The 19,809-nt window shown below is 38.0% G+C and overlaps 1 long non-coding RNA gene across 1 annotated transcript in view; it reads left to right on the top strand.

The window, feature by feature from the left end:
* The window catches only part of LOC131480803 (uncharacterized), a 118,143-nt gene that overhangs the window by 57,259 nt on the left and 41,075 nt on the right, over nucleotides 1–19,809 (top strand). The window contains exon 2 of the long non-coding RNA XR_009245834.1: nucleotides 7,133–7,211. This is a non-coding gene — a long non-coding RNA (uncharacterized LOC131480803). The remainder of the gene's footprint in view (nucleotides 1–7,132; nucleotides 7,212–19,809) is intronic.

A 19,809-nucleotide genomic window follows, 5' to 3' on the forward strand; every position in this document is an offset into this window, starting at 1 on the left:
GTGGATAGTAGAGGCAGTTACAGGTTTGCAATATCAGATAAGATGGTAAGTTGCATTCACAGTCAGTGACTGTATACTGGTATTCTAGATAGATTGTTTTATTTATTGTTCAAGATTCATTTGTTTATTTTGAAATAATTAGAGAGCGAGAGAGAAATATCTTCCATGCTATAGTTATCTTCTCAAATAGCTGAAATGACCAGTGCTGGAAGAGATGGAAACTTCTTCATAATGTTATGTCAAATAGTGACCCATTGCCTCCTCTGAATTAAATTTTTCTTCTTCCTCTTTTCTTTTTATAAAGGTTAATGTCTTCAGATGTGTTCCAAGCAGTTTGTTTTGTATCTTTTTATAAATCTTTTGAGGTTCTGATTTACTTTTCAGTTTGGTGAATTTTATCTATTCTTACTTGAAAGGGAGATTTACAGAGGAAGGAATGAGAGAGAGCAAGAGAAATATTGACAGAGAGAGAGAGAGAGAGAGAGAGAGAGAGAGGAGAGAGACTCCCTCCACCGGTTCACTCTCCAAATAGCTGCAACACCTGTAATAGAGCTGATGTTTGAATGCAAGAACCCAAAGGCCTGGACCATCATTGCTTTGCCATGCACATTACCAGAGAGCTGTATCAGAAGTGGAGCACTGGGACTTGAACTGGTGCCCATGTGGGATGCTGGCATTGCAGGCAGAGGCTTAACCTTCTGTGCCACAGCACCAGCGCTGAGTCATTCCTCATGCAAATGGGTGAGATACAGCCGCTGCCCTTAGAGAGTGCCAATGCATTTCTGCATCAGGAGTTAGCTTTCCTTTTACGAAATAATCAGCTTTTTTGTTTCAGGGGCCTCCTGGCAGGGGTGAGGAATAAACAAGGCTGGTCCTCAAAGGTTGTTCCCTAGATTGACACAGTGCTCCTCGCAGCCCAGCCTGAAGGTCAAAAACGGCAAGTCTTGTGACCAACTCTAAGTTCATGCCATATGGCTCTGAAAAGATTCATTCCTTTACAGAGATGCGTGTTTCTTCATCTAAGCCCTGAATATAAATTTTACGCAATGCACAGTGTTATCTAGGGACCTGGAGTCCTGTGATTTGGTTGTAAAATCAGGTTCAAGGTACCAAGTTTCAGCTTCTGGAGAGATAATGCAGTTATCTAAAGAGGATAGTCCATTCAGTCAATATCAGGGACAATCAAGGATCACTTTCAACATGGCAGTGTGTGAACTGGGCCACATGATTCCTTGGTATCAGTCCTATGATTTGAAGAGAAAAAGAAAACCATTACTACTTGAATAAAACCCACATTGGGATTATGCATATCATTTGCTTTTTCATTAGAGGGAGAAGCACATCATTTTCTCAGATGAGTTTGTCCATCATCATCAAGTGGTAAAGACTGAGTTCAACATAGGGCTCTTCTTAGAAATTGTTATGCTAGTTCTAATGTACAGCTTGCCTGGTTGTCTGGATCTGGTGCAGTGGGATATTGGCTTGAGGTACACTGATCCACATCCTTTTGTCTTGACATCTACAGTTGCTAGGGTCCCCATTGCTTCTTGGTGAATCTCATTGTGTGGTCTGATCATCTACGTGGAAGGGTCTTTTCCTGGCAGGTTACTCAGTAAGGACTCTTCGTGCTTTTGGAATCTTCAGAAGCATTCCCTGTGTTTAGAAAGCTGCATCAGCTTTCTTGGAAATGTTCGTGGAATTCTACTTCTCATTGAAGGCCATGTTGAGCATGGCAAAGTTAACCAACTATGAAATCATTTTGATAAGCAATGCAAAAAGCTGCATAAAAGCATATCTCCTTTCTTTGCAAAGCAAGTGAGATCCAGATTTTCCAAATAGTCATGAAAGTAAAATATATATGCTTCTTGCTTTGTGAAACTTCATGCTGCATACCTTTTCTCTTTTTTTTGCAGAGATTTATTTGTTTATTTGAAACACACATATACACACACACACACCATCCCCTGCATCTTGTTTCACTCTCCCAAATGCTGCAGTGGCCACAGCTGGGTTTGTCCAAAGTCAAAAGCTTCCTCTGGGTTTCCTGTGTGGGTACAGAGACCCAAGCACTAGGGCCATCCTTTACTAAGGGCATTAGCAGGGGGCTGGATTGGTAATGAGGCATCTGGGATTGAAGCAGATGTCCATTGGATACTGGCGCTGCAGGCAGCGATTTATCTATTATCCCTAGTCCAGTTAAGCTACATAACTTTCATGCCATTATTAGGACCAAACTGTCCCCATCTGAGCACACATTCTTTCAAGTACTCATAAATTGCAGGTAGGAAGTGAAATGGAAAATCAGGGGCCTTGCTAGTAAATAATTCTACCGAGGCTTTACCTGTTAATTTAATGTGGAATAAGTTCTATTGAAAGACTATATTCAAACATTTCAACGAAGTCAATAATGGCTCTTACTTAAGTTATTAACACATAAAAGTTTCATACTGTGTTATTCTTCAATACATCGGATTAAAACTATTGAAGTGATGTTCTAAATGTAAATTATTGTAATTTGATCTGTAACACCTAGAAGCTGTATAATTTTATACCTGTAATTTAAAAATACAGTTTCTCATTCAATCAAAAGTCTATTACTTTAACATCCATAGCTTACTACATAGTTGTCTATTACTTACATAGTTGTTTTCGGCTAGCATTTATTTATTTTATTTTTTTTTTTTTTTAGGTCAAGGGCTTCTTTTTTTTTTTTTAATTATTTATTATTTAACTTCAGTAATTACATTGTATTATGTGACACAGTTACATAGATACTTGGGTTCTCCCCACCCCTCCCCAAACCCTCCCACCATGGTGGATTCCTCCACCTTGTTGCATAACCACAGCTCAAGTTCAGTTGAGATTTCCCCATTGCAAGCGTATACCAAACATAGAGTCCAGTATCTTATTGTCCCGTCAAGTTCAACGGCTTCTTAGGTATACCCTCTCTGGTCTGAAGACAGAGCCAGCAGAGTATCATCCCAGTCAATTGAAAGCTCCAACATACCATCAGCAAAAATTTACATCATTATGGAATTAATTGACATAGTAATGAGTAACCAATATGTTAAAAGTAAATGCGAGTTCCCAGCCACCTTCTGTGACCACCTCACCTATACTTCAATTTTAGTTTATACACAACATATAACATTCAAAACATAACATGTTATACATAACATCATATCATCTTAAATCAAGGCAAACATGTGGTATTTAACCTTTTGGGATTGGCTCATTTCCCTTAGCATTATGGTTTCCAGTTTGGCCCATTTGGCCACAAAGAACTGCATTTTGTTTTTTTTAATAGCTGAGTAGTATTCCATGGAGTAGATGAACCATAGCTTTCTGATCCAATCCTCTGTTGATGGGCATTTTGGTTGTTTCCATGTTTTTGCAATTACTAATTGTGCTGCTATGAACATAGGAGTGCATGTTGGTTTCTCATAGAACAAGTGTTCGGCTAGCATTTATAAATAGCAGGGATTTTATGCTTAAAAGCACAGACTCATATCTATGAAAGAACCCCGTTAAGTGATATAATAAGATTTTGAAAATTTAAAAAGAAATCTGAGGCCACTGTTTGACATAACATTATGTTAGCTGAAGAAATTTCTGCCTTTTCTATTTCTGTTTGCTCTGCTGGATGTCGGGGAGGGGAAGTTAATGGGGTGGCCTGAGATACAGGAGAACACAGGGGGCCCTTGCACCGAAGACACTTCTTCCACTCCAGAGGGCTTGTGTTCCCCAAGGCTGTGTTCTCCACAGCCCTGTGGCTGCTTCAGTAGCAGCCGGGGGAGGAAATATGGTCTTCGCTGTTGTAGATGTTCCCTGTAGTCAGCAGCTGTGCTTGTCTGCTTCCTGTTGGCCTGGAAGCTCAAATTCACCAGATGACCCTAACAACTTTGGTCTGAGTGCAGCCAGCAGTGTCTAAAAACAGAGTACAACATTGACCTCTGGGATTCTCCTGGAATCCCCCAGCATTTCCAGTAGTCATGCTTGACAGCTATTGGCAAAAAAAGGAAATGATCAGAGTGTGGAGAAAGAGAAGTTTGTATCTTCTTACTTTACTTTTGTATCTTCTTCACTTTTTGATCATTTCTACTAAGGAAATGGGGTTGGGAGTTGATGGAGTTCCCGAGCTTTGGGGGTTGGTGGTCCATCATGGAACATTAACCACTGAGCAAGCTTAAGTCACTGCATTTTGAGCTTAGAAATCATGACGTCTCTTTTTTCAGTTCAGTGGGGGAGGGGTGACAGTCTCAGCTTTTTCGAATTTTTGAAGGCCACAATCAAATGACGTGTGTTGTGTGCCATCATTCCTTGTGCCATTGTAGGAATAAAGACCATAAAACTCACAATGTAAGCACTTTTTCATTAAAAAAAAAGATTGTGTTAGAAGAGAAATAGAACCCAATCCTATCTCCATTCCCTCCTTAAAACCATTCCTATGCAGTCTGGGGAAGCTATGAGTGCTCAATAAATCTTTCTAGAATTTATTTTAGGAAAGAGTCAAAAATATCAGGATTGCGATGAGCTTGTAGTTGGCACGTTTTTATACCCATTTTGTAGGCCCTCTGTTTTCACAGTGAATAAAATAGTGAGTAAATTACTATGTACTTAATAATTATGGTAGATCATGCACTGTCTTGTAGGTTTTCTCTGTGTTATCTTTTAGTGCTTGCAAAATTCCTATGATAGCAGATGCTATTGTTATCTCCGTTTTGGAGATGAGTAAATGAAGCTCTACACAGACTATATGGTCAGCTTAGTATCCTAGAGCTAGTGGGTACTTCTTGTAAATAGCAAACCTCTATGAGTGAGGAGATTTATTTGGAGAACATTTGTTTTTTAGTAATTTTGAAAGGCAAAATTAGATAAATAGGTAGATATCTTGCATCAGTTGATTCTCTGCCCAAATAAGCTGCAACAGCTGGGGCTGAAACCAACAGACTGGACCTAAATCCAGGTCTCTGGCATGGGTAGCAGGAAGCCAAATACATGAGTCATCGCCTGTGGCCTCCCAGGCAGATTTTCAAAAAGCTAGATGTGGGGGCAGAGGGGAGACCTATTCTAGACATTTCAATATGGAAGATAGGAATCCTAAGCAGTGTCTTAATCCTCTGCATTAGATTATGTTTGTATATTCTTATGTGAAAGTAAATTAAAACTGTTATTATCAGTCTAGAAGGATTTGAAGCTTTTATAAGAGTGTTTGGTCATTAAAAAACAACCTGAGTTTTTGATTGTGATGTCACAAAAATTACAGATGTGTCCAGGGAAACGATAGTAATTAGTCTGTAATGATTGAGACACCTGTCATTCCCTAAGAGGGTGTTAACCAGCTGGGTAGTTAATGGACTAAATCAGACCACAGGTCACTAGCTGAAGCAGGAAATCCTTCTGGGAAATGTCTTATTTTAAAGTTAACACTCTTGCTTGAATGCATGCATTTAAAACAGAAAGCTTGACTCTTGTGCTACATGGAGTGAGGGGCTGTGCAAAGGGACAGCCTGTAAAAGAGACTGAATGTAGTTGCTAGAGAAAAATGAAATAAAATTTACCTGTGTGTGTGCAAAGACAAACATAGCTGAATACTCCAGACTCCAAATTATTGTAATGGAACTTGGAATTTATGAGTTCTGTGTTCACCAATGAAATCAGATGAAATAGTACTGCCAAGAGAATACTGCACTAAGGTAAATCTGTTCAAGGGGAAGTCAGAATGAGAGAAAAGGGAGAGAAAGAAGGAATTGACAAAGGCAGAGTATTAGAAAGGGGAATAAATCAACTTGCACATGACCTCATAGTGAGTTCTAGTCATTTGTTCTTTTCATTTGATTCATTTTATCTTCAGTTGAACAGTCTATAGCCCCCTCTTTTATCTTTCCTTCAGAATCTGTTATCACTCTACCACTCTCCTCTTCTTTCTTTTTAAATATTTATTTATTTATTTATTTATTTATTTATTTATTTATTTATTTATATTGGAAAGTCAGATATGCAGACAGGAGGAGAGACAGAGAGGGAAGATCTTTCGTCCACTGATTCACTGCCCAAGCAACTGCAACGGCTGGAGCTGAGCCGATCCAAGACCAGGCCAGGAGCCTCTTCTGGATCTCCTACCCTGGTGCAAGGTCCTAAACCTGGCTTATTTTAAGAAAAGCTGAGTAAATAAGGTCTTAAAGAAGTGGCTGAATGCGGATTTAATGTCAGATCTGGAGTCGGTATTTGGCACATCCACTCCCATATTCTACTGCCTGGCTTTGAAGCTCAGCTCTGCTTCAAAATCCAGCTTCCTGCCAGTGCACATCCTGGGAGGCAGTAGATAATGGGTCAAATGTTTGCATCTCTGCACCCATGTGGGCAGCCTTCGTGGAATTCCAGATTCCTAGCTTGGCCTGTCCATGCTTTGGTTGTTGTGTACTTTCTGAGAGTGAACAACTATCTATTTCTCTTGAATAAAATGAAAACAAATAAATACCAAATGTTTTAAAATCACTTCTTAAATTCAAAGCTATTCAACTAGTGTGGTTTTCTGACAAGTCTGTTCTTGTTTATTGGAATTTCCCACTTTCCAGAACCTGGGAGAAGAACATCACCATATAGTACCAAAAAGGGACATTTCTCCATCTTTATTGGTCTTGATTTTTTTCTGCAGGACTTTTTACTTTGAAATACATTCTCTCTACAATTACAATGGCATCATTGTGTCTGGTTACTTTTCATTCTGATCACTCCTTCTTCTTTGGCATTTTTTATTTCTCTGTCCCATGAATTAAGTAGACTTCAGCCTTAGCCATAGTATCTCTGTCATTCTCATAGTACCAGGCCAGTCATTGAAAAGTTGTCTGTGGGGTCCTGATCTAAGGCATCATCACCCCTATCAATGTCTTGAAGTGATTGAGCTGCGTTTTCTTCAATGAACATAAGATATGTGGTCCTAAATTTTAGTCTTTTTATCAATGTTGATTTATTGGGTTATTTGAAAAGTCTTGTCCTCAAGGTGAGAAATTGTTTTTCCATTTGGTTTATTCTCCTATTGAAACTCTCAATATTATTAACTTTTATTGATTTAATTTTTTGTTTATAATATTTGTATTTAGTTTTTTATTATTTGTTTTCTTTTTACTAGCATACCAGGAGGAGAAGGTGGGTTGCAGTATTCACCCATGTCTCGTCTCTGGAATAAAAGGGTGACTCCCAAGGAAACAGTTAAGTATCTGGTTTTTCTTAATGATATAGATCTTCTTGGTGATTTTTTTATCTCTAGTTCAAATACTTCCTCATTTCCTTAAGAAGCCTATCATTTTTCTATCACGTTGGATTTTCTTACAAATGTTAGTTTTGAATCCTTTTTCTGGTGTTTCATTGATCTCTTCCATCTGGCGTCTAATTCTGAGGAACTGCTATTTCACTTGGAGATGTCACGCTCGCTTTCTTCTCCATGTTTTCTGTGTCCCTGCCTTGACATCTGTATAGCTGGTGAAAGATTTTCCTTCTTTATGGAGTAGGTTTTCTTAAGAAAAAAAAACAAGATTTTCCGGTATGCTAGTCTCCATTGTACAGTTATTCTATGAGAATATATGTATGAATTTATTCATCTATTTAGCTGTTTGTTTTGTGGAAGTAGGCATTTCTAATCCCAAATAAATGAGGGACTCTAGTGAAACAGTTAAATACACCTTGACAAGATGATGGTGGATTCTCTGCCTTTGTCTATACCTACTCTGACATGATGTGCTTTAATGGCAGAATGTAAACTTGTAACTATTAGGAAAGGGCTATAGTGCTGTAATAATATGGGGGATGGAATGACGGAAGGGAAAAATGAGGGAGAAAGGGGAGGGAGAAGGAGGGATTCCTACACCTGCAAAACTGCACCATGGAAAGGAATAATAAAATATAAGCAGTAAAATGAATTCTTCTACTTTAGAAAAAAGAACTTATCATTTGGTTGGAACATAGAATATGCTTGGGCTTGCTGCTTTGGAGTTGGTTCTAGGTGAGCCTGGCAGTGAAAACTCGGAGCGGTTTCTTTTGCTTTAATCATTGTAAACGGGACCTCTAAGTGACACAGTAGTGGGCTGCTGCACTTCGTACAAGTGTGACTTTGAGGTGATGTGGGTTTCCTAGGGTCTGTATTTTCAGTCTCCACACTTTTGGTCCATTTCCCCTAGTGACTGTGATGACCAGTGTTTTGTACTTTGCGAAAGAGACACAAGGGTGGAGGCAAGCCTGTGTAGTGTCAGATATTTTGCCAATTTATCTTTTTAGTGTTGATTTGTGACAATCTTTATATATTTTCAATATAAGTCTTTGGCGAAATAACCATTTTTATCACTATATGGCTTATTTGCCTTTTTTTTTTTTACTGTTCCTTGTTGATATAGAAATTGAATTTTAATTTAAATGAAATTTTTTCCCTAGCTTTTAAAATTTTTTTTAAGTTTTTATGATATAGTTCCATAGGCTCTGGAATTTCCTCTCCCCGCCACCGCCTGCCTGCCAAGTTCCCTTCCCTTTCTCATTAATTTCCCCTTTATTATTACAATGTATATCCATAGCATATTTTAATCTGTATGATCACAGGTTTAACACTCCATTAGGTTAAGATATCAACACCTGAAAGTAGGAAATAATACTAATATTAAAAAACAACAATGACAAAAATTCCTTAGGAATATGAACAAAGGCTGTAGATAATCAAATCTCAGAATGACACTCTTGCACGTGTATGGGACTTTGGCGATTTGTGTATTAGTTATCACAAATTAGGGAAATCGTAAGATATTTTGTTTTTGGGAACTGGCTTATTTCACAGGAATAATTGCATCCATTATTTGCAATTGCATCCATTTAGTTGCAGAAGTTAAGATTTCATTCATTTGTATGACTGAGTAGTATTCCATAGTGTATATACCACATCTTTTTCTTGATCCAGTAACACATTGCTGATCACCTGGGTGAATTCCATGTCTTAGGTATTGCGACTTGGACTGTGATAAACATGGAAGTACAGATAACTCTCTCACACGTTGATTTCATTTCATTTGGATAAATTCCCAGGAGCTGAAGAGAGGTGGGTCATATGGCAGATCCATTTTCAGATAACTGAGGAGATCCTATATTCTCTTCCATAATGTCTACACTCATTTACTTTCCCACCAACAGTGGAGCAGAGTACTGCTTCCCCTTCTTCCTCGCCAGCATTTATTGTTTTCTGATTTTTGGATGATAGCCATTCTAACAGGGATGAGGTGAAACCTCATTGTGGTTTTTATTTTCATTTCCTAATGGCTAATGAACCTAAGTATTTTTCGTATGTCTGTTGGCCATTGGAATTTCATCCTTTGAAAAAAGCTGGTTCGTGTCCTTCACCCATTTTGTAATTGGATTATTTGTTTTGTTGTTGTTGAGTTTTTGAGTACTTTATAGATCCTGGATATTATTTCTCTTGCATTGCACGGTTTGCAAGTATTTCCCCCCATTCTGTTGGCTTCCTGTTTACATTGTTGATAGTTTCTTTTGTTGTCCAGAGGCTGAGCTTGATGTGATTCCGTTTGTTTATTTTTTTTTCATTGTGATTTGGGATCTTTTCAAGAAGTCTTTACATGTGCCTGTCTTGTAGATGTCAGCTATATTTTCCTCTAGTAGTGGATGGTATCAGTGATAGTTCTAGATCTTTGATACGTTTAGAGCTGATTTTTGTGTAAAGTGTAAGGTAGGCATCTTGTTTCACATTTCTGCACATGGGGATTCATTTTTTCCAAGACCATTGGTTGACAAGACTGTCTTCTCTCTGGATTAGTTTCTGTTTGCTTATTGAAAATTACTAGGCTATAGATGTGTATGTATATATGTTTATTTCTGGGATTATTTTTGCTGTCCTATTTTCTTCAGGTCTGTTTTGTCAGTGTTAGGCTGTTTTGCTAACAATTGCCTTGGAAAAGATTTTGAAGTCTGATATACTGATGCCTACAGCATTGCTTGTGTTTTTTAAGATTGCTTTATTTTTTTTTTGAAGTCTTGTGTTTACTTATAAAATTTGTGATCATTTTCTAGATTTGAGAAAAATGTCATTTTTGTTTTTATTTTTATTGGGATCATGTTGAATGTATAAATTACTCATGATAAGATGGGCATTTTAATGCTAGTTATTCTACCAACGTAAAATATGTAGTTTTTTCCTTTTTTTGGTGTTTTCTGCTGTTTCTTTAATATTTTGAAATTTTCATTAGTAGAATTTCTCCAGCTTACATTAAATTTACTCTAAGGATTACAGCATTTTTGCAGAATGAAATTAATTTCACGAATTCCTTCCTATCCATGAGCTTGCTTATGTATACAAAGGCTATTGATTATTTTGTCTTGATTTTATATCGTGCAACTTTACCAAACAATCTTATGAGATCCGAAGGTCTCTTAAGTCTTTTGGTTGCCTGAAACAAAGGACCATGTCGTCTGAAATTGGGATAGCTTGACTTAGTCCTTTCAACTTTGTATTTATTTATTTATTTGTTTATTTACTTATTTATTTATTTATTGCCTAATGGCTCGGCTAAAACTACCAGGACCAAACTGAATAGCAGTAGTGATAGTGGGTATCCTTGTCTGGTTCTGGATCTTAGTGGAAACAACTTCAACTTTCTTCCATTCAGTATGATGCTGGCATTGGGTTTTTCATACATTGCCTTTATCATGTTGAGGAAAGAGCTTTCTATATTCAATTCGCTTAAGTTTTCCCTTTTTTGTCATGTAAGGATAGGATATGTTATCAGATGTTTTTTCTGCATCTATTGAGAGAATTATGTGGTTCTTATTCCTCAATTTGTTCATATGTTGTATCATGTTTATTGATTTTCATATGTTGTACCATCTCTGAAAAACTGGAAAAATACAACAGGATCTATTGAGTGGTATTCCTGATGCCTTGCTGAGTAGGAGTAGGCCGTGTCTTGTTGAGAATTTCTGCATCTTTGTTAATCAGGGATGTTGGTCCGTAGTTAATTTTCTTTGTTGCCTATTTTTCTGGTTTTGGAATTAATATGATGCTGGCCTCCCAATATGATGCTCCCTTTCAATTGTTTTGAATAGGTTGACAAGTGTCGGCATGAATTTTTCTTGAAAAGTCAGGTGGAATTCAGCAGTGAGGCCACCTCATCCTGGACCTATCATGTTGGCAGAGTCTTTATTGCTGAGTCAATATCCACGTTAGTCATGATCTAGTTAGATTTTGTGTGTCCTCATGTGTTTTCCAACTCGTTGAAATGTAGTTGCTTACAGCAATTATTGATGATTTTTCATATATCTGTTATCCAATTGTTTTATCTTTGAATTTTTGGTTTTATTCTTGGACTTCTCCCTTTTTTTCTGTTATTTTCTTTCCTTTTTTTGTTGATTGGGCTAATGGTGTATCAATTTTGTTTATTTATTTTCAAAAATGGTCTCTTCAATTCACTGATCTTATGCAACTTTTTTGTTTTGGTTTTCTTTATTTCTTTTCTAATTTTAATGCTCTATTACATTTTTGTTTGATTTATTATTTTTCTGGGTCCTAAAGATGCATTGATAAATCATTTATTTAATGCCGCTTTGCTTGGCTGTTGTATAACTAACTGCTATGCATTATCAGTCTTAATCCTGCTTTTGCTGTATCAATTATTTTCTTTTTTAATTTTTAAACTGTATTATTATTTTCTGTAATACATTTTTGTAGGCATAGGGATTCCGCCAAATACTTTTACCCTCTCCATTTTCACCTCCCACCAGTTCCCCCATATTTTTACACTAGTATAGTCATTCAGTAGCAGTTACAAGTTCAACATTCTGCTATTGAATTGTATCATTGCATTGCTGATATATAAAAAAAAGGTTAAAAAAAAACCCAAACCAAGTATCTCTTTAATGGCTGTAGAACATTACAAGGAGTAGATGTGTAATAACTTTTGGATCATTCCTCATTTGATCATCAGCCAGGTTGCTTCCATGTCTTTGCTATTGTTCTGCTATAAATATGTTTTGTAATTTTCATCATAGAGGTCTTTCACATCTTTTGTTAGATTTATTCCAAGGTATTTAAAGTATTTTATTTTACCATAATGGCAACTAGTTTGTCTTTGTCATACATTCATGTTTCCTTCTCTTTTATTGACAAAAGGTTCTCTCCTTTTGTGTAAAATTAAACTTTTTTTTTTTTTGGTGGGGGAGATAATCTAGCATAGCTCCTGTTTTGACTTTTCAAGTTAGATATGGTTATGTCAACCCTTTTAATGATCTCCCCAGAGATTTCAATGAAGATTTAATTCATCACAGGTTACTTTCAAATATTGTAATGTTGAAGTGTATAGATCTTAACAAAAGAATTTCATTTTCCCTTTGTCATAAATATTTTGCCCTTGTTTTCTCATAGTTTACTTATGCATAAACTGAGCTCCACAATCGAATATTTTTCTTTAAATAGGTGGTAGTAATCCAAGGAAATGTCCATTACATGTATAAAAATAAGGCAGTATGAAAGATTTTATGTGTTCTTATAATTATATCTCTTCCAGAAAATTCAGAGTTCCATTTAGCAATGTTTATATTATTTTAAGAAGAATAGATTATTTTAATGTTTATTTTAATGCATAGTTTTAGATGCATATTTTACTTGTTGCAAGTTTTTTTGGATTTTTTCAGTTTGGCAGTATTTCAAAATATATCAGTTTTTTATTTGTTCTGTTTCTAATAAGTTGTTCTTTATTCATATCATCATTTCCTTCTTGGAATGTCCTTTTCTTCCCCTCTGAGCGCTTTAAATATTTTCCCTTTAATTTTAACATTTTAGTATAACAAACCTGCTCTCCTCTCCTGGTACAACAAATGTCCTGTTCCAAAATTTGTTTTAAGCATGGTTGGTTTATATGATCTCCTGTAGTGTAAGGCCTCTAAGTTATCCTGTTACATGTATTTATCCCATTACATAAAGTAACATAACATCCCAATATGCCTCCTTATTTTGTTGATGTTGGAAAACTGAAAACTGCTTAAAGGTTTCTTTTATATTTTAGATTTTGCAATATAGATGCTACTGTGAAATACAAAGGAAGAGAGAGTGTTTGGAATTACTTATTGACTGTGCCGCTTGCACGCTGCTACTAAGCATAGTGACGGAGGCTGTATGTGATAGAGTTTCTGTGATAGAGTTGACACAGGTCTGTATGATCTGATACCCCTTGGTTTGCAGATGTGAAGTAGGTCGCAGCGTGTGGTGCGGCCTTTCCCTGTGTGGCTGGCTCCTGGATGAGTCATTTGCCTGGTGGTTTCCTGAACCCTGGATTGCAGTTAAGACAATGTCCTTTTTTGGAGTTGACAGTTACAGAGATGACATTCTGATGTCCCAGGTTCTGTGCTTGTAGAGGTAGCAACTGTTTGATAGTGTATTATTGCCCAGATGATCAGAGAATCACTGTGGAAGGCACCGCCTGAAGCTGGATCCTCCCTGCCTTCCGAAGCCTCTGTGACAAACTTGATGAAATCCCTTTACCTTTAAAATATCCAGAGTTACCTTTCTTATCTTCAGCAAGTTCCTGACAGTCTTTTCCATTTGTATGAAGCAGTGTTTCCTCTATATTCTCATCTGTACTGTAATTCATGAACCCAACATACCACAGATTATAAAGATCCTTTTTGAAATGTACTATGAAAGCAATGAAATGATCCTATTTTACTATGGCAAAATGCTTTCACGTCACTTAGAAACTTTATTTTTTGCTTCTTATAAATGTGATTTGCATTTTCCTTTCAGTCTCACATGTGTTCCTTAATTATATCTACAGTGACTTACAAACTGCCTGTAATAGATGCATTATCATGGCAGACAGGTGATGGATGTAGGTAATAAGTCAAGGAAATCTACTTTGTACCCACATTAAATAATCAGGGTCTCAGCCTGCAGGCTTTCCAACATGAGTTTAATAGAGAGAGGGTTTGTAAGAAAAGGATTATATAAATGTAGCTCAGAAGAAACAGTCAAGAGGTCATGGAAAGAATCCCACAGGCATACATTTGGCATGGGTTGGGGCAGACCAGGCTGAACCAGTTCACATCATCCACTGGCAAATCCAAGTACCGGAACAGAGTGTGGGTCAAGTCAGGTCCGGTCACTACAAAAGCAGTACACACTGGCAAATCCGAGTACCGGAACAGAGTGTGGGTCAAGTCAGGTCCGGTCACTACAAAAGCAGTACACAACTCGGAATGTCAGGGTAATGTTGCCTGTGCCAGATGTGACTGCAGCACCATATCAGCACACATGAGAACCAGGCAGGGAGGGGGCAGAACCGGCTGGGGAATAAGGGGTGGTTCCCTTGCTGAACAGCTACTCCCAATGGAGACTGTGAGCTAGGATGGGAGTAGATCAGACTGGACAGGACTACGGCACCTGTGTGCCTCATGTGGACCAGGCCAGGGAAAAACCAGGATGGGCTGATTGTTCCTACTGGTGCAATGTATAATTAGATTGGGTGAAGGTTGTTAGGGACTAACCAAAGCAGAAGCTGGCACTGGGGGGCCAATTCAGTCAAATTAAACCACAGAACCACCTGAAGAGCGCACAATCTGGGAGTGGGAGGGAAATAGGGGACACCCCCCTCTTGGATTACCACCCCGACGGTAGGGCACAAAAACTAGGATGGGGGCTGGGGTGGCTAGACAGAGTGACACCCAACATCTTCCGTGAAGGCTAGATACTTAAGCTGGATAGAAGGGACAAGGTCTTAATACCCACTAGTATGTATGAGAGCAGAAAGGGATATGTGACAGACTGGATTAGTCTGCTACACCTGCTGGCAAACCAGGGTACAGGGTGGGCCTGGTTGGGGTTATTGTGGATCGCTCCAACTAGGCTGGGATGCAGGCCCTACTGGTTTATGCGAGGGCTCAGTATGTGATGGTCAGATCCGGGCTGGATAGCAAACACCCATTGGTTCCAGTAGAAAACAGGGATGGAATGCGGAACCAGCCCAGCAACTGCAACCACCAGCCGATAGGGGTGATGGACTGTGCTGGGCCCTGTGCTTGCTGGTGCATACAGAAATCTCACAAAATTTCTTCTGGGAGCCCCGCAATCGAGCTTTCGGTCTCTGGATGCTAAACATCAAATGACAGGACAGAACAAGTCAATCGACCACCTCAGCTATATGTTGACAATGAAAAAATGGGCCAACTGGAGACTATATGATGGACTATATCAATCAGTGGATTCTCCAACGACCGCATCGTGCCTGGAGTGGTGAGACTGGCACCAATATAGTTCTGTGGAACTATCAAAACCACTCTGCCTGCTCTACCTTTGGACCAGAGATGGTCTCCCCAAGATACTGATGAGCTTTTCTAGACAATAAGATGCGGGACTTCTTGCCTGGTAGATGCACACAATGAAAGAATCTCAACTGAATTTGATCTGTGATAATGCAACAAGGTGGAGGAATACACTATGGTGGTGGGGGGGAGAATCACAGGACCTATAAAACCATGGCACACAATGCAATGTAATCCAAAAAACAAACAAACAAAAATGTAATACAGCAACAAGGTGGAGCAATCCACCATGGGGGGGTACAGGGAGGGGTTGGGGCATCCCCAGAGCCTATGAAACTGTCACATAATGAAATGTAATTAGTAAAATTTATATAAAAAAAGAATTCCTTAGCCATTTCCGGAGTACAAGGGTGGCCCTAAGCAGTCCTGAACATTGACATAGAGTGTTGAAAGCATCGTGCATTATATAATGCACTTTGATTCTAGATGGTAATATCAAAAGAACGTCTAAGATGGGTCATGTTTCCATTACCATTTTTCAATGAGGAAATCTAGGCTCAGGGGGTTAGTGATTAGTAATATCTGGTAGAAGTCAGAGCCAAGAATTAGCGGTTGCTGTTTGAAAGCTAAATTCTTTCCTTTTTAGGCTGTACCACAACTATAAATATGGATTGATAGATAGATTGATTGATTTGGGATGGTCAGCCACATTTACAAAGAGAAGACCAGCGAAACTTCCCTGTACTTTGTGGCAACTCATTGTTAATTTTTCTTAAATCACTCACGCAAGAATTCTCAAGCTTCAGTGCTAAGCTAAAAACACTCAAATGGATGAGTTTCTGGAAAGTCATTTTCCTTGAGCCTTTTCACATCTTTCAGAACTGACTTCATCCAATGCTGGGTGACTGTGATGAAATCATCCCACAGCTAAAAGCAGAGTCTATTTCAGTGGTGCCTTGAATTCACAGAAAATGAAGCAAGATCCCAGATAATGACAACTGTTTGGGTCTGTGTCCTCCAGGAATCAAATAGAAAGGCTGAAGGGCATGCCACTGAGAAGAGTGGAATGAGGCAGATTTAGTGGTACATCCTTGAAGTAACGGTGAAGCACTGGTTCAACTAGCATGTCCCCCAGCACCAGCGATAGAAGGTCACTTTCTGATTACCCCTTTCTTTCTCGGCTTTATATAGATAAATGCTTGGGGTATTAAAATGCCTTGTGGGCTGCTTATTTAATTGCTGCAGAATTGATTTCATGAAGGAAAGAAAAAACAAATTATGTTCTAGCATGTAAATGGGCAACTTGACAGACTGCAGTGCGTTGCTGAAGTCTATCAATAGAACTGTCATCTGCAGTTTCTGGCCAACTTTTTGGATTTATGTAAGATGAGAACACAGTTGACAACCAGAAGAGCAAACGGAACTGCTCTTAGCTCCACAACAATCATTGATGTGTTTGCATGTTTTTATTGTCCGTGTCATCTAGCATATTATGCAGTATCAATTTTAGGCAAGAATGGCTTCCCTTTTTGCTTATGGAATGATCATGCTTTCCATTTCCTTTGTATTCTTTATTTCTCATTTCAGCATCACAGGTGGTACGAGTGTGCTCTTTGGATATTAGAGAAGAAATTGCAAATTCTTGATGTGGCTCATGGCTACACACTAAAAAAATCATGAAATACATTCCTCCCTCCCCCGATTCTTGCTTCAGAAAACTTTTACCTTTAGATCTGGGGAAAAGGATAACCAAAGAAAGAAAAAAAACACCACAAGAAATAAAATAAACATAGATTACGTTAAAATCCATCTACCTAAAATTCATTTTTCTAACAAGCAGCAATAAAATATCCACTTTGTGCCTGGATATTTTGTTCTCTGTGCTGGAGATTCAGTGACAAGCAGGACAAAGTCTCCTATCTCTTGCTTTCTGGATAGGAGACACTCTAAAACAGAAATAGCGTTAAATCATAATAGGCTTAGTGGTGATGTATTATACTAATACAGTTAAGTTTATGTTTCTTCATTACAATTTTGAAAATAAAGTAATATATAGCTGGCTTGGGCTACCCCAATCAAATAATACAAATTGAGTGGCTCGGACAACAGAGATAGAATTCTCATAGTTCTGGAGATGTGGAGGTCCAAAAAGAAGATGCTCTGAAGGAAGATTTCATTCTGTGAACTCGTCTTTTTGGCCTGTAAAGCTTCCCTGATTTGTGGTCACATCCCTTTTCGTGTCTTGGAGAAAGAGGGAGGTGGGAACTTGTAGGAGGACGAGGGAATGGACAGATGGAAAGAGAGAAGATAACTCTCTGGTGTCCTTTTGATTAAGCACACTAATCCTATCAGATCGAGGCTCTATCTTTATGATCTCATTTAATCTTATTTTCTTTAACCTAGATTCCCAAGTCTCCAATTATAATTATACTTGTGGTAGATATTCATCATAGAAATTTGTGAGGAGCACATATGCAGATACTTCAGTTTGTAGAAAATGGAATTAGAAGATAATCTTATTGATTTAAGTTTTGAAATCCATGGATGCAGGAATACCAAAAAGTTTATGAAACGTCAAAGTATTTTTTCACCGAACTTTCTTTTAATTCCATTTTTTCTGAACCTTCTGATGTTCCCTTGTATCTTCATTTCATAGCAAGTGGAACAAGAGAAGAAGTAGAAATAATCAAAGGAAGATGAGTCCGTAGGAAGTGCTGTTCTATAAGGAAGATCAACTGAAATATTTCTGATCAGATAACTTTTGGGAAGAGACACAGAGAAAATAGGTAGATGAGATGGATAGCTCAAGAACAGTGTTTGAGGAAGAGACCTCAGAAGTACAAAGGTTCTGAGACAGAAGATGCATGAGACATGTGTGAAATGACCGGGCATAGTGAAGAGAGAAGAGAACAGAAGGTCAGTGGCCTAGTACTACAGAGAGATAGCTCATGTCTTGGTTGATGTGCATGCCCATTTCACAGCAGTCTTTAAATAATACTATGCTTTTATTTCAATATACTAGCTTAAAAAACACACCATAAAATGCTAAATACTATAATGAATATAGACACGAAACTGCTGAATAGTAATCTATGGCCATTTTAAGGTGTATAGAACCCGGGTGTATATAAACTAAAATTGAAATGTCAATGAAGAAGTCACAGGATGCGGTTAAGAGCTTGCATTTTTTTTTTAACATATTGATCACTCAATACTATGTCAACTAATTCGTTTACGTTATAAATTGTTGCTGTTGTTATGTTGGGGTTTTTAGTTGATCGGGGTGATACTCTGCCGGCTCTACCTTCAGACCAGAGATAGTCTCCCCAACAAGCCATTGAACTTGACTGGACAATAAGATGCTGGACTGTATGCTTGGTATATGCTTGCAATGAAAGAATCTCAACTGAACTAGAACTGTGGTTATGCAACAAGGTGGAGGAATCCACCATGGGGGAAGGGTTTGGGGAGGGTGGGGGGAATCCCAGTACCTATAAAACTGTGTCACATACTGCAATGTAATTAATAATAATAATAAAAACACACACACACCAAGTAAAAGGAGGAAGAGTTACACAATAACTTAATGAAACTTAACTCAATCATGTTCTCAATTTCTTTGAGGTAAACAGTCCTATTAAGCTTATTACTTTGGTTTATGGTTCAAAGGTTAACTTATACAGGGATATTAACTTCAAAATTTGTGATGGAGTAGGTCTGAATTGATAGCTCTTTATGAGTTAATTACTTTGCAAAATGTTCAGGTATGTGCTCATCAGTTGTTTAGTGTGACTTCACAATTGTGAGTGCTCCCAAACAATGAAGCAATATTGTTTCTCCTCTCTGTTTTTTTTTTTTTTTTGAGCAGTCATAAGGCTCATACACCTCAAATAAAAAGAGGAAAGAGTGTTAAATTAGTGGAAACCCAGACGAAACAGTTTTAAGAGAGATTTGAGAAAATTAAAGCTTTATGCAATGTCTACAATGTGAGGTTAGGGATAGTGACCTTGTAAGAAGAAAAGTTAAATGAGTCCAGAGTTACTTTATCTAGGGAACAGTAGTGTACAGGGAGTCCCATGGCCTCTAAGGTTTTGTGGGAAGATTTTTGTATGTTGGGGAACCTGGATTAAGATGCTTCTCCAAACTTAAAGAGAAATGTTCAGCAGTCACCTGTGGTGAAGCAGCCAATGCCTTACTATTTACAAGCATTCCTGGCACATTCTTTCATTGCCAGACATACTGGGCTTAAAGTAATATATTTCATAGCCCATGTGCCTAAGTGTTGTTAGGCACAGAAAGAATAAAAAGATTTCCAAAGTGATTTACTTTCCTTGATTTGTAAATGTTTCTTCCTTTATTTTTTAAAGATTTATTTGTTTTTATTGGAAATCAGATATACAAAGAGGAGGAGAGACAGAGAGGAAGATCTTCCGTCCGTTGATTCACTCCTCAAGTGGCCACAACAGCTGGAGCTCAGCCGATCCGAAGCCAGGAACCAGGAGCCTCCTC

Source organism: Ochotona princeps, chromosome 1, assembly GCF_030435755.1.
Source record: "Ochotona princeps isolate mOchPri1 chromosome 1, mOchPri1.hap1, whole genome shotgun sequence".
NCBI classification, from domain to species: domain Eukaryota; kingdom Metazoa; phylum Chordata; class Mammalia; order Lagomorpha; family Ochotonidae; genus Ochotona; species Ochotona princeps.